Raw genomic sequence first — 16,317 nt, 5'->3', positions numbered from 1 at the left:
GTTTTGGTAAATCTAAAGGAAAGTTGAACAAGAAAATTGTATAGTGTATGGCCAGCCTTAGTAAACGCAATAACTTTTACGCAAACCAATCAAAATACGCTTTTTGCAATTTTTTTTACCAAACATATGTAGCAGAAAACAAATTGGCCAAAAATGTTAAAAAATTTTGATATTTACATTTTTTTGGGGAATTTCATATAAAAAATGTGAATATTGTTATTTTTGCAAAATTGACGCTCTTTTTTTGTTTATAGCGCAAAAAGTAAAAATCGCACAGGTGATCAAATACCACCAAAAGAAAGCTCTGTTTGTGAGGGGAAAAAGGACGTCACATTCGTTTAGGTACAGCGTCACACGACTGCACAATTGTCCGTTAAATTCACGCAGCGCCGAATCACAAAAAAAACCCTGGTCGGAATGGGGGTAAAATCTTCCGGGGCTTAAGTGGTTAAGCAAAAAAGAATATATATATATATATATTTTTTCACATGTAAACAAAAAGTGCCAGAAAAATGCCTGGTCTTTAAAAAATGGCTATAGTGTATTGCATGCTATGCTATACATGAATCCAGCACTAGGTGGCGACATATCCACTGCTAATGTTTCCACACACTGGCTGATGCTGGAGCAGCGCTCCATTCCAGGATTATTTTATATCTCTCCTCCACACTTGAAGGTCGGGCTAACACTGCATTACCGAGGGGTTACCAAAAACGTCCCATTTCAATTTTACATCCCTCCAATCATACAAGCCTAGCCCGCTCGTCGCCATGGTCACTGCTTAAGCCTGCATTGACCTCACAGGCCAGTGCCAACACAAGCCCCCAGCGTCTCACTCCGCCCCTTTTCTCTTTCAATCCAATAGCATCACCAAGAGCCCTAAGAGCTCGGCTCCTCCCACGTGTGCTGTGTGATGTTACCAGGGAGACGAGTCACACATTGACAGGCTCTGGGGAGCCGAGGAGGGAATCACGTGACTGGGGAGCACCCCATCAAGGCCAGGAGCAACAGGTGAGAGGAAGTGAGGGGGGATCGGGGTCCTGCATCATTTCTAGGGATTGTTCTAGATGGGAGCGGGTGTGTGTGTGTGTCTGTATGGGGCACAGATCCATCTCTAGGCTGTAAGCATCATACAACTGTCAGAGTGACATCCAAATCCTCAACTGACTTTCCTGTGCATTCATTTACAAGCAGGAAAACCGAAAAATGTGCACATAGAAAGGTTTACATTCATCTCTGCTTCTTTTAACTTTTTGTTGAAATTTGACTGTTATTGTTGTTTGGTTAACAACAATAATAATAATAATAAAAAAAAAACAACTCTCTCACACGTGTATATACATACATATATATGTATATATATATATATATATATATATATATAATATACATGTATACACACACATATACTCACCGGCTTTTGCCTTCAGAGCTGCCTTGAAGCAGTAGTAAACCGCTGAAAAAAGAAAAAAAAACTGCAAGCCAATAGCATAATGTGCTAGTATGCATCTTGTGCGTGCATAGTGTGCATACTAGCACATTATGACATACCCCAGAAGGAACCCGATGTCCGCCGTGACTCACCGATCGTTTCCAACAGAGGCAGAACTATGTAAACAAGGCAGATGTTTGTTCTTTTAGTAGGGAAGACCCCAGAGATCTTGTGTTTCTGCTAAGCAGGAAAACAGATCTCTGTCTTCCCACAGTGAAAGCACCCCCTAGGAACACAATTAACCCTTTGATCGCCCCTGATGTTATCCACTTCCCTGCCAGTGTTATTAGTACAGTGACTGCATATTTTTTTATCACTGATCACTGTATTGGTGTCACTGGTCCCCAAAAAAGTATCAAAAGTGTCTGTCTGATGTGTCTGCCGCAATTTCGCAGTCCAGCTATAAGTTATCGCTGATATTTACAAAAAAAAAAAATTCCATAAAAATATTCTATAGTTTATAGACGCAATAACTTATGCACAAACCAATCAATATACGTTTATTGGGGTTTATGTTTACCAATAATATGCAGCAAAATACATATTGGCCTAAATTGTTGAAGACATTTTATTTACTTTTTTTTATTGGATGTGTTTTATAGCAGAAAGTAGAAAATATTCTTTTTTTTTTTTGTTTTTTCAAAAATTGTCGGTATTTTTTTGTTTATAGTTCAAAAAATAAAAACTGCAGAGGTGATCAAATACCACTAAAAGAAAGCTCTTTTGTGGGAAAAAAAGACATCAATTTTATTTGTGTACAGGGTTGCAGGAACAACGCAATTGTCAGTTAAAGTAATGCAGTGCTGTATCACAAAAAATGGCCTGGTCATGAAGGGGGGTAAACTTTATGGAGCTGATATGGTTCACATTTTTTCTCTTATTTATTTTATTTTTTATTATTCAACTGTCCCTTTTTTCATTTAATTTTTTTCACTTTTATTCCTTTTACAAGGAATAGAAATAAGGATGACAGGTCCTCTTTATGGAGACATCTGGGGTCAAAAAGATCCCAAATCTCTTCTTTATCTTTAAAAAAAAAAAAATTTACTTCCAGCCTGGACCAGAAGTGAGGTCATGACATCACTCCCATCCTCCAAGGCCATAGAGGCGATCAAAGAGTATCCCCTCTTTGATCGCCTATGGGAGCATCCGGTCACACTGTTGGATCGTTTCTCTGGCGCACCGGGGGAAACGGTAAGCCCAAGAAACTCTGGCGAGAGGGGAAGGGGGGCGTCCCCTCCCATCGCTTCGGAAAGCATTCCAGCAGTTTATGAGCCGCTTGGACCCCTTTCATGAGAAAGCCTGCCGCAGGCTTCAAAAAACAGTACCGGGATTATGGCTGATGTCTTCAGACATAATCCCGGTAAACCACTTACAATCTGCAACGTATATAAATGTATTGTGGTCGGCAAGTGGTTCAACACCAAAAAATTGCATACCTCTGGTAAAGATAAATGCTCAGTTAAAGCATTTGAATGGCACCCCACCAAACCTTGCCAACATAAGGTGCGTGCATTATTTTCTGACTGCTTACTGCAATGCGTGGTAATGAATTGCCATGCATTAGGCTGCGCTACAACACACATCCATCAGCAGGTATATCGGGGTGCTACTCAGAATGAGATGGCAACGCATTGCACTGATGCATCCAGAATGCATTGCCACATGTTACTACAGCAAGATAATCTGAACTGGCAATTAGACAGACCACTCAAATGATAGCTGTAGCTGTAGCTGTGCTTCTTCTTTAAAGACTAGAACAATGTTCAGACAGGAGGTCCACTATGAAAATGGGGAGAAGGAGAATGATATTGTCCCAGATGAATTACAACTATTACTTTTCTAGTTCAAATTTAGTAGCCTGATACATAATTGGATACTATGAACAACAACCCTATCTTCCTACTGTTTTAGTTTACAAAAATGATCCTTACTGATTCCACTTGATAGTAGTCTTGCATATTGCTCTCTGCTCATCCTCCATCTCACATTAAAGCCTCCATTTCCCTATATCACTTGATAGGGAACCTGGCAAGCCTAGAGATGGGAAGCCAGAGCTATACTGTACCGGTCTAGGAATACCGGAGGATTCAGTGAGGATGGCAGGAGCTCCTCTCCAACACGTCCGCCGCAACTCCCATTCAGCCACGCACCCCCCACTTGATAGGGAACCTGAATGGGTTATTATACCAATAAGGGCTTGTCCAAGATCATGGTTAGCACGTTTTTATATTGTATACCAGCCTTTTTCAACCAGGGTACCCAGGCAGCCTGGGTTGCCTTGAGGTTTCTTCAGGGGTGCCTTGGCAAAATACCTAAAAATTGCCCAATAATTGTATACAAGCCAGTGGATGGATCAAGCCTAGTTACAGAAAGCCACAGGTTTTTATTATGCACCATTACGACCTTCTAGCCACCGGCATCCTAACAACCAATGACGTCATCGGTTGGTTAGGAGGATGTCAGTCACCTGCACAGCATCATTGTGTGACCCTCCCCTGCCACTCTCCGTCAGCACTGGGGTCACAATAGCAGACTAATAGAGAGAAACTGAGAGGTAAGAGAAGCATAGGAATACTAGTTAGTCCCAGTGTGCAAAAGTGTATTTGCTTTGAAGAAAAAAATCACCTCCAACGTTGAGTGTCTGTGTGGATGTTGCTGCATTGTGCAAAACTTTCAGAATCGTTTTTTACATTTTAGAATGAGGTACCTCAAGACTGTCCATTATTTTAATGGGTGCCTTGAGATTGCTCTTAACTTTTAACCACTTTGCCACTGAGTACCGTAGTACTACTGCGGCAAAGTGGCTCGTTATCGTCTGACGACGTAGACCTACGTCGTCAGACACTCCCCCTTGTGGGCGGCGCTCGCGCGCCGCCGGAGGCTCGCTCCCGATGTATTCAGTCACAGCGGGAGTCGGGCCAGGGGAGGAGCAGTGGCGATCGCCGCTGCTCTACCCCGATCGTCGGGGATCTAGTGTGGAGATCCGCCCGCCTGTGTAAACACAAGCGGGCGGATCTCCCAAGTGACAGGGAGTGACAGATCGGAGTGTTCAGCATAGCTGAACACTCCGATCTGTCCCTGGCTCACACAGTCACCTCCCCCCCCCCCCGCACGTCAGTAAGCACCAGGCATACATTAACCCCTCCCTCTCCAATAAAATTAACCCCTTCCCTGCCAGTGTCATTACTTAACCACTTGCCGACTGCCCACCGCAGTTTTACTGCTGCAGGCTGGCTCGGCTGCGCGAACTAAAGTAGTACTATACGCTGGTGGCGCGTGTGGTGCTAGGGGGTGAGCGCGCGCCACCCCCGTCACGCTCTCTCCCCCACTAGGCAGCGGGGATGCCCATGCACGGGGCCAGCGACCTCAATTGCCGCTAGCCACCCGCGATCGCTCCCCGCTGAGAGAGAAGGACAGGCAACTGTTGTAAACACAGCCGACCGTTCTTCTCTCTGAAATGATCACAGAGCGCCTGTGATCCTTCTATATATAATCACAGGTCTCTATGGTCATTTCAAAAGCCCATCGCCCCATAGCTAGTAAACACTCCCCTAGGCTTACATTTAACCCCTTGATCACCCACTAGGTTAACCCCTTCCCCGCCAATGTCATTATTACAGTAACAGTGCATATTTTTAGTAGGGATGCACCGAAATGAAAATTTTGGGCCGAAACCGAAAATGCAGGATGCCCTTGGCCGAAAACCGAAACCGAAAATTACTTTTTCCCAAAAATTTTTTTAAAATGGATAGAACAGGGGCATACACCAAAAACAGGTAGTGACGTACACCTGTCGCTGCCACCCTGTCACAGTATATGTACTGTGACGGGTTGGCAAGAGGTTAATTTAATTACCAATGGTATTAGTATTATGAAGCATGAGGGGTTAATGTATTGTCACTGCTGGTCACTCATCTATTAGTGACCGACCAGTGGCAGGTAATTAAGCCCTTTGTGCTGCATTAGTGCAACCAGTATCAGTGCAACCTGTGTTAATTAACACTGATACTGGTTGCACTAATGCAGCACAAAGGGGTTAATTACCTGCCACTGGTCGGTCACTAATAGATGAGTGACCTGCAGTGACAATACATTAACCCCTCATGCTTCATAATACAAATACCATTGGTAAGCTGCCTCAGCTCCCCCCCCCATCTCCCCCCCCCCCACTGCCTCAGCGTCCCCCTCCTCGGGTGTCCTTCATTCAAAAGTCCCGCCTCTGGCCGGCGGCACCGCCTCTCAACGACGTCCCTACTTCGATCTGTGCATTAATGAATGGACATACCAGGCGGGAGGGCGGGGCGAGCGGCCGCTATAGAGAGAACTAATGTGATCCATCCCTGTCAGCTCAGCACGACTATGTGTGAATGAGAACAGAACTGACCTGACACCGGGCGGGGGGGCGGCCGCTATTAGCTGTAACTATGTGAGAGCTTCCCTGTCAGGCATGTATCTCCGCTGACTGGGAAGTGAAGCTCTCACATAGTTACAGCTATAGTTACAGCTAATAGCGGCCACTCCCCCCGCCCCCCCGCCCGGTATCAGGTCAGTTCTGTTCTCATTCACACATAGTCGTGCTGAGCTGACAGGGATGGATCACATTCGTTCTCTCTATAGCGGCCGCTCGCCCCGCCCCCCCCCCCCCCGCCTAGTATGTCCATTCATAATGCACAGATCGTAGTAGGGACGTCATTGAGAGGCGGACGGCCGGCCAGAGGCGGGACTTTTAAAACCTGCCCTGCGCTGCGCCCTCCTCCTTCCCCAAGGCGGCCATATTTATTTTCGGCAATGTTAACCCATTATTGGCTCATTTTCGGCCGATGATTTCGGTGGCCGAAATTTCGGTGCATCCCTAATTTTTAGCACTGATTACTGTAGTAACGTCACTGGTCCCCCCAAAAGTGTCAAAAAGGTCAGTTAGGGGTCCGATCTGTCTGCCGCAATTTCACATTCCCGCTAAAAATCACAAATCGCCACCATTACTAGTAAAAAAATTAAAAATAAAAATGATATAAATCTTTCCCCTAGTTTGTAGATGCGATAACTTTTGTGCAAACCAATCAAAATACGCTTATTGCTATTTTTTTTTTTTTTCAAAAAAATATAGCAGAATACAAATTGGCCTAAAATGATGAAAAAGTTTGATTTTTAATACTTTTTTTTGTTTTTGGGAATGTTAAATAGCAGAATGTAAAAAATATATATATTTTTTTCAGAATTGTTGCTCTTATTTTGTTTATAGCGCAAAAAAAAAAAAATCGCAGAGGTGATCAAATACCTCCAAAAGAAAGCTCTATTTGTGGGGAAAAAAAGGGTATTCATTTTATTAGGGTACAGTGTCGCAGGATCGTGCAATTTTCCATTAAAGTAACGCAGTGCCGAATCACAAAAAATGGCCTGGTCATTAAGGGGGCAAATCCTTCCGGTCCAGAACTGGTTAATAAATAAAATCTAGTCAAATTGAACTGTGCTTATGACAAATCTTGATAGTCCTCAAAAAGATGGGTGGTGAGAAAAAGATTCCCGGAGTGGAGCGTTCCATTCTGGAGTGGAGTTTTAAAGTGCATGTACACTAAGCAAATAATAACAGTTGAAGGTGTTGGTAATATTTCACCAATATAATATTTATTTATATATATCTTCATATCCCTCCAAAAGACCACCACCGTCTTTTTATTATTATTTATGATTTTTAATAAGACTTTATTCCAGAGTTCCACCCATTTTTAATATGTTGGAATACATAGCTGTATGTAATCCCCTTTAAAACGGCTTTTACCAATGGAAACTTTTTTTTTTTTTTTTTGCTAGTAAATACCTTAATTTCGGCTTTATTCCTCCTCTCCTCACTTCCTGGTCCGATCGGCGATGACGTCATTCGGCGATCCGCAGTGTCTGCTGGGATGTATTCTATTCCAGAAATCTCAGTAGCTGTATCTGTACTGAGCCGTGCCTGCCCCGCCTCCGCCCCGCCTCCTCTCATTCAGTTGCATTGTATGAATGTATTAAGGCCGTTCTCTGCCCCGCCTCCACCCCGCCTCCTCTCATTGAGTTGTATTGAGAGGAGGCGGGGCGGAGGCTGGGCAGAGAACAGCCTTAATACATTCATACAATGCAATTCATTGAGAGGAGGCGAGGCGGGGGCGGGGCGGAGGCTGGGCAGAGAACAGCCTTAATACATTCATACAATGCAATTCATTGAGAGGAGGCGGGGCGGAGGCGGGGCAGGCACGGCTCAGTACAGATACAGCTACTGAGATTTCTGGAATAGAATACATCCCAGCAGACACTGCGGATCGCCGAATGACGTCATCGCCGATCGGACCAGGAAGTGAGGAGAGGAGGAATAAATCCGAAATTAAGGTATTTACTAGCAAAAAAAAAAAAAAAAAGTTTCCATTGGTAAAAGCCATTTTAAAGGGGATTACAAAGATCTAAAGTTCCAAAAATGGGTGGAACTCCACTTTAACATATAGACTGCACTATACAAACTTAAACATAAAAGGATATTATCAATTACAAAACAGTAATTATCCACCTCTTTAAAGGGCAAAATCCTAACTAGTGTACCCTGGCTATTTGACCTAAGAAGATGAACCTAGGGGGTGGTAAAAGCAGTAGGTTGAGACGTGGTTTTTGCAGCCCTAATGTCTGCCCACATAAATTCAGCCACACAGGGGCTGTACGCATGCCGTGGCCATTCTGCTTTGCTTCGCAGCCAAAGCAAAAAATGAAACAGCATGCTACATTCAGCAGGTGATACTTTTGCCAAATGCAACCCATACAGGGGAGGACTGGGCCAGGGGGCAGGGGGGCAATTGCCCCCCGGGCCACTCTGATGCACTATAAAAAGGCTGCACAGCTTCTGCTACAGATATGCCCAAATGATTCCTGGTGAAGAGAAGTAAAAAGGCCCTGCTGCTGACCTACTGAGTGCAGGATAAAGACAAGGACAGAGCGCAGGCCCCCCAGCATGGATGGTGTAAACTGTGTCTGAGCAGAGGCTGGTTTCATGCCCCACTGGAGACTGTCCACTTGCCAGCCCCATCTAAAGTGCCCCAGCCGCCCCCTGCTGACCAGCTTGGGAACCCAGATTTGGCTGGTGGGTAGAGAGTACCTGGAGTGGAGCTTAAGCCTGGAATGGAGGTTAGAAGGAGGCCGGAAAGAGGGAGAGTGGGAGGGGGGCCGAGTTGCTGCACCACGGACCTCTGGATTTTACTTGCCCCCTGGGCTGAAAGTTGTCAGTCAGCCCATGAACCCATATAAGTGAATGGGGCCATGCCTGCAAACGCATGAATCTACAGGATTGTGGCATGGTGGGATGGCATTTTGAGGGTTAAACAGCCAGTAAGGATGCAACATATTGTCTCCTTATGATCCATCAAATGCCCCCTGAAAAGTGATTTCATATTTTTTTTGAGAAAGTGCTGTGTCTAGGGGCAAATAAATTGGCGTGCTTAGCTGCATGTGCTGGCAGCCTCCCATTAATTTTAATAGGGCTTCCTCTTGCCGCTTTTTCCGGGAACCCCCTCTGGGGTTCTCGCATGTAATTGGACTGAAGGTGCATCCCTTTTCTCAGGGCTGCCTCCTACAGTGCCTTGCGAAAGTATTCGGCCCCCTTGAACTTTGCGCCCTTTTGCCACATTTCAGGCTTCGAACATAAAGATATAAAACTGTAATATTTTGTGAAGAATCAACAACAAGTGGGACACAATCATGAAGTGGAACGAAATTTATTGGATATTTCAAAATGTTTTAACAAATAAAAAACTGAAAAATTGGGCGTGCAAAATTATTCAGCCCCCTTAAGTTAATACTTTGTAGCGCCACCTTTTGCTGTGATTACAGCTGTAAGTCGCTTGGGGTATGTCTGTTTTCAGTTCTTTCCACAGATTCTTGATTGGATTCAGGTCTGGACATTGACTTGGCCATTCTAACACCTGGATATGTATATTTGTGAACCATTCCATTGTAGATTTTGCTTTATGTTTTGGATCATTGTCTTGTTGGAAGACAAATCTCTGCCCCAGTCTCAGGTCTTTTGCAGACTCCATTAGGTTTTCTTCCATAATGGTCCTGCATTTGGCTCCATCCATCTTCCCATCAATATTAACCATCTTCCCTGTCCCTGCTGAAGAAAAGCAGGCCCAAACCATGATGCTGCCACCACCATGTTTGACAGTGGGGATGGTGTGTTCAGGGTGATGAGCTGTGTTGCTTTTACGCCAAACATAACGTTTTGAATCTGATCAGAGCACCTTCTTCCACATGTTTGGTGTGTCTCACAGGTGGCTTGTGGCAAACTTTAACCACTTTACCACCGCCCACAGTAATATTACTGCGGCAGAGTGGCTCGTTATCGTCTGACGACGTAGTACTACGTCGTCAGACACTCCCCCTTCTGGGCGGCGCTTGCGCGCCGCCGGAGGCTCGCTCCCGCTGTTTTCATTCACAGCGGGAGTCGGGCCAGGGGAGGAGCAGCGGCGATCGCCGCTGCTCTGCCCCGATCGCCGGGGATCTAGTGTGGAGATCCGCCCGCCTGTGTAAACACAAGCGGGCGGATCACCATAGTGACAGGGAGTGACAGATCGGAGTGTTCAGCATAGCTGGACATCCGATCTGTCCATGACTCACTCAGTCACCTCCCCCCCTACACGTCAGTAAGCACCAGGCATACATTAACCCCTCCCTCTCCAATAAAATTAACCCCTTCCCTGCCAGTGTCATTTTTACAGTAACAGTGCATATATATAGCACTGATTACTGCAGTAATGTCACTGGTACCCCCAAAAGTGTCAAAAATGTCAGTCAAGGGTCCGATCTGTCCGCCGCAATGTCGCAGTCCCGCAAAAAAAATCGCAGATCGCCGCCATTACGCGTTAAAAAAAAAAACACCAAAAATGACAGAAATCTTTCCCTTTGTTAGTAAACGCAATAACTTTTGCGCAAACCAATCAAAATACGCTTATTGCGATTTTTTTTTACCAAACATAGGTAGCAGAAAACAAATTGGCCAAAAATTTTAAAAAAAAATTGGTTTTTACATCTTTTTTGGGGGGAATTTCATATAAAAAAATGTTAAAAATATTGTTATTTTTTCAAAATAAACGCACTTTTTTTGTTTATAGCGCAAAAAGTAAAAATCGCACAGGTGATCAAATACCAACAAAAGAAAGCTCTGTTTGTGGGAAAAAAAGGACGTAAATTTCGTTTGGGTACGGCGTCGCACGACCGCGCAATTGTCAGTTGAAGTCGCACAGCGCCGAATCGCAAAAAGTGGCCTGGACGGAAGACAGCAAAATCCTCCGGTGGTAAAGTGGTTAAACGACACTTTTAATGGATATCTTTAAGAAATGGCTTTCTTCTTGCCACTCTTCCATAAAGGCCAGATTTGTGCAGTATATTATTGTTCTCCTATGGACAGAGTCTCCCACCTCAGCTGTAGATCTCTGCAGTTCATCCAGAGTGATCATGGGCCTCTTGGCTGCATCTCTGATCAGTCTTCTCCTTGTATGAGCTGAAAGTTTAGAGGGACGGCCAGGTCTTCGTAGATTTGCAGTGGTCTGATACTCCTTCCATTTCAATATTATCGCTTGCACAGTGCTCCTTGGGATGTTTAAAGCTTGGGAAATCTTTTCGTATCCAAATCCGGCTTTAAACTTCTCCACAACAGTATCTCGGACCTGCCTGGTGTGTTCCTTGTTCTTCATGATGCACTCTGCGCTTTAAACGGACCTCTGAGACTATCACAGTGCAGGTGCATTTATACAGAGACTTGATTACACACAGGTGGATTCTATTTATCATCATTAGTCATTTAGGTCAACATTGGATCATTCAGAGATCCTCACTGAACTTCTGGAGAGAGTTTGCTGCACTGAAAGTAAAGGGGCTGAATAATTTTGCACACCCAATTTTTCAGTTTTTTATTTGTTAACAAAGTTTGAAATATCCAATAAATTTAGTTCCCCTTCATTATTGTGTCCCACTTGTTGTTGATTCTTCACAAAAATGACAGTTTTATATCTTTATGTTTGAAGCCTGAAATGTGGCAAAAGGTCGCAAAGTTCAAGGGGCCGAATACTTTCGCAAGCCACTGTAGATAGCCTGCAGCCTCATCTTCCCAACAAAAGGATTTATGCTCAGCTGCACAATCGGTTAAGATTAGCTATCATTTAAGATGTGAACTTAGGAAAGGAGGCTTTATTCTACCCAAAGCTCTACAAAGTCTCCAGGCTCCGGGACCCAGATCAGGACTTGCCACGTTCTGGAAAAACAAAACGCTTGTTTTGTGCATAGGAGACACCTTGGAGCCAGTCACCCTGTGTAGGTGAGAAACCTAGGTGACACATAAATACTGTCCACAACACTGGCAGACGGTCTCAAACCTGGCCAAAGACTCTTTTCATGCTAAATTGTGCTTACACTCATCAACATTGTCAGAACACTGACCTGTCACAATAGCAATGTCAAAGTTACTTGCTTAGTAAGAGCTTGTTTAACCCCTTCTTGATAGAAAGTAAAATAAAAAATCTTAATGCCTGAAACCAGTTTTGCAACTTTGGCATGTGTTAGTAAAACTGAACTGTCAATGCAGATTAGTGTATCCAGCTGAATTATACCTTGTGTTTTCAGGATTGGGCCTTTATTTGATGGTAAATGGTAATGGATATGTCTTGTTTTTTATCGACAGAAAACTGTCCCAAAATAATAAAAAATTAAACATTTTTAAATTTACAAAACAAGCGTTCCTGCTTCTGACCATCACAGCAAAACCACATACACTATATCGTCAAAAGTATTGGGGCGCCTGCCTTTACACGCACATGAACTTTAATGGCATCTCAGCCTTAAGTGGGGTACACACTATAAGAAAATCAGGCAAATGATCGTCCAATTTTCCTCGTTGTTTCACAGCAAATCGAAACCAATGAACAAAAATTTGAACGAAAATTCCCGTAAGGCAAAGGCTTTTTTTCATTTTTGTTGTTGTTTATTATTTCTGATCATGCGCAGACTTTCTTTTCTGATTTTTCTTGTACAAAATTCGTACAAAAACGGTACACATTAAATGAAAATCGTAAATTTTTTTCCGTACGAGAAACATTTTCGAGTTTGTCCCTTTCGAGAATTTTCATATACGAAAATTCAGAATCGGCAGTCGAAAGTTGTGTACACACTATACAAAAATGGTACGAAAATTGTTTGGATGAAAATGTTCACCCGATTTTCTTATAGTGTGTACTAGCCTTTAATCAGTAGGGTTCAGTATTGAGTTGGTCCACCCATTACTGCTATAACAGCTTCAACTCTTCTGCGAAGACTGTCCACAAGGTTTAGGAGTGTGTCTATGGAAATGTTTGACTGTTCTTCCAGAAGGGCATTTGTGAGGTCAGGGACACTGATGTTGGACCAGAAGGCCTGGCTCGCAGTCTGCGCTCTAATTCATCCCAAAGGTGTTCTATCGGGGTTGAGGTCAGGACTCTATGCAGGCCAGTGAAGTTTCTCCACCCCAAACTCGCTCATTCATGTCTTAATGGACCTTGCTTTGTGCATTGGTCCAAATCATTTGGTGGAGGGGGGATTATGGTGTGGGGTTGATTTTCAGGGGTTGGGCTTGGTCCCTTAGTTCCAGTGACAGGAACTCTTAAGGCGTCAGCATACCAAGACATTTTGGATCATTTCATGTTCCCAAAACTCGCTCACCCATGTCTTTCTGGACCTCACAAAATGGTCAAACGTTCCCATAGACACACTCCTTGTGGACAGCCTTCCCAGAAGAGTTGAAGCTGTTATAGCTGCAAAGGGTGGGCCAACTCAATATTGAACTCTACAGACTAAGACTGGGATGCCGTTAAAGTTCATGTGTTTGTAAAGGCAGGCATGCCAATACTTTTGACAATATAGTGTATGTTTATATTATCTATCCAACTGTGACACTGACCTAGATCAAACCCTGATCTACCTATTTTATATTTATTTTTTTTGTCAGTGACAACTTCTGTGCTGGACGCTCGCTGTGCAGCATACTCTCTGTACAAAAACAGGTACGCACGTATGCAGTCTACAGAAAAAAAGAGCCACTTCACTGAGGCTGCATATGTGTGTACGCTCATGGTAATGGGGTTAAACAGGAGACTGAGGGACAAGCGTGTTTTAGGGCTGGTTCTCACTACAAATATACACTCCAGATCCCTTCTGCATGTGTTTCTGCACGTGCGTTTTTTTAACACATTTTTGATGCGTTCTGGTGTGTTTTTGATGCTTTTTTAGATGCATTCCAGATGCTTTTTCTTGGGTTTTTTTCACTGTACTGGGGTCCGGTGCATTCCAGTGCATTTTGATGTGTTTTACCTCGTTCTAGTACAGCTCAGTGCAGGAAAAATGCAGCATAATCTACTTTTTTTTTTTTTTCTGGAACTGGAACTAGCCGCACTGGTGTAAACTATGCCAATGGAAACCATGTAACCTACTTTCCATGTGTTTTTGATGCAGAAAAAAATGCACTGGACTGCAGGTCGTGTGAACTGGCCCTATAAGCCCTATAATCAGTTAACCTATGCAGTGCAGACGCAGCCCACTGAATGACAAAATAAACATTTTGCTTGGAGTTCTACTTTAGACAAATCTCTATAGACAAATGATGGCTTAGCGGGCGGCTCTTGTTCTGGCACGATGTTCTATGACATCGGCCCCATTTAGCAGCGATCGCGCCCCGCAGCGCATCGATCGTGAACGCGCCATGACCCCAATCTCAGCAAAGAGCCCGCAGCTCTTTACCCATGTAATCAGCTGTGTCCAATTACAGCCGATCACGTGTAAACAAGAAGATACCGTTTATTGGCTCTCCTTGCGTCACACTGACAAAGTGTGAGGTGCGGAGAGCCGATCAGCGGCGTCTCCTCACAGAGGAGATGAATAATGGTAATCAGGACACTGATTATCAGTGCCCTGATTACAATGCAGCCCCAACAGTGTCCATCAGTGATGCCACTCTATGCCCATCAGTGACACCAGTCTGTACCCATCAGTGATGCCAATCAGTGCCACCCATGAGTGCAACCCATCATAGCACATCAGTGCCACATATTAGTGCCACCTATCAGTGCCCATCAGTGCTGCATATTAGTGCTTCCTCGTCAGTGCCACCTTATTAGTGCCCTTCAGGGCCACCTCATTAAAGCCCATCAGTGCAGCCTCCTCAGCACACCTCAGTGAAGGAGAAAAATTCCTTATTTACGAAATTTTCTGACAGAAACTAAGAAGAACTTTTTTTTTTCTTCAGTATTTTTGGTCTTTTTTTCATTTTTTAGCAAAAAATAAAAAACCCAGTGGTGATTAAATACCACCAAAAGAAAACGTGAAGAAAATTATAAAAAATGAATTCACTGAAAGCTGAAAATTGGCCTGGGCAGGACTGAGGTGAAAGGGCCCAGTATTGAGGTGGTTAAGGAGTCCTATAAATGTGCACAATAGTAAAGTGCACTGCTATTTTTCAGGAGGAATTTCAGACAACGGGTACATGTTCAGGGAACTGCTTAGACACAAATAACATTTTTTAATGTACCCTATTTTCACACTGTTCCCAAATCTTCGCTTTCTGAGTTTGGTTCCACTTTGGTTTACTATGGTAAAAGTGAAAAAGTTAATCACTGTGTAGTATTTTGGAGAATTGTGCTTATGATTTCAGACTGGCTGGCAGGGAAATTGGTTTAAAGAGATTCAGACATGGTAATTGTCTGTGGTTTGTAGGTCTGGAAAGTTGATGTTTGACAATATCATATCAGCATGCATTTTGTCCATCATTGTAATGTAATCCAGACCACGTTTGGTTTTATGGCTTAGTGGCTAAAACAAAAAATTATACACTTCTCATTTTGCAACAGGAGAAGTAAAATGGCAAGGCTAGTGTGAACAGAGGCAAGGAACTATACTGGGGAGAGATCACTGTTCTCAAGAGCTAAAAGAAGATTCCCGAAGGGGTTGAGCCTCTTTCTCCTTTTCTTTTCTTAATATTTTATGACGTTTCCATAAAAAGTATTTTATTATTTCCTTAAGCAGTAAATAATACTATTCCTTCAACAGCAAGTTCACGCCTCTTAGAATTTTAATGATGTCCCTGTTGAGGAGATACATACATATTCGCCAGCACACCATGGATCTTTCAAAGCAGTCCGAAACTTTTTATTGTAGAAAGGATCACATCAGGAACAGTGCAACGTTTCGGAGTCACACAGGACCCCTTTGTCAGGCATGTGATATAGTGTTAACAGTGGGCAGAGAATATATGTGAAAATACCACCAATCAAAACAATGGAAAATTGTGACACCCCCTCCTCTGACGTCATGTTCCCGCCTTTGATTGGTGGTATTTTCACATATATTCTCTGCTCACTGTTAACACTATATCACATGCCTGATGAAGGGGTCCTGCGTGACTCCGAAACGTTGCACTGTTCCTGATGTGATCCTTTCTGCAATAAAAAGTTTCTTTGGACTGCTTTGCAAGATCCATGGTGTGCTGGCGAATATGTATGTATCTGTGATAGATCCAGCTGGCGATCGCTGCAGCACCCACAACAGATGTGCCTATATCCAGGAAGGTGTGCGATGGGAATATAAACTTTCCTGTTGAGGTGATTTCACATCACTTTAAAGCAGTAGTACACTGCATTAAAAAAAAAAAAAAAAAAAAGATCGGGCCCCAGGGCAGTTTAAGTCACAATGTGCTAGTATGCATCACATTCTAGCACATTATGACAGACTTACTTGAAAACGAAGACTTATCTGAAGCCTCCAGTGGCACGCTGTCACTACTCAAG

At 43.6% G+C, this 16,317-nt stretch overlaps 1 protein-coding gene across 3 annotated transcripts in view; it reads left to right on the top strand.

The window, feature by feature from the left end:
• The first annotated feature begins 656 nt into the window (after positions 1 to 656).
• MAK (male germ cell associated kinase) overlaps positions 657 to 16,317 on the top strand; it is a 120,520-nt gene continuing 104,859 nt past the window's right edge. For all 3 annotated transcript variants that reach the window (XM_082259129.1, XM_082259127.1, XM_082259128.1), the window contains exon 1: positions 657 to 1,011. The gene's annotated coding sequence lies outside the window, so the exon portion shown is untranslated. The remainder of the gene's footprint in view (positions 1,012 to 16,317) is intronic.

This window comes from Pelophylax lessonae (genome assembly GCF_965119305.1).
Source record: "Pelophylax lessonae genome assembly, chromosome: 5".
Taxonomy (NCBI): Eukaryota; Metazoa; Chordata; class Amphibia; order Anura; family Ranidae; genus Pelophylax; species Pelophylax lessonae.
The sequence above is the reverse complement of the archived record's forward strand: the minus strand, read 5'-3'. Positions and strand labels throughout refer to the sequence as shown.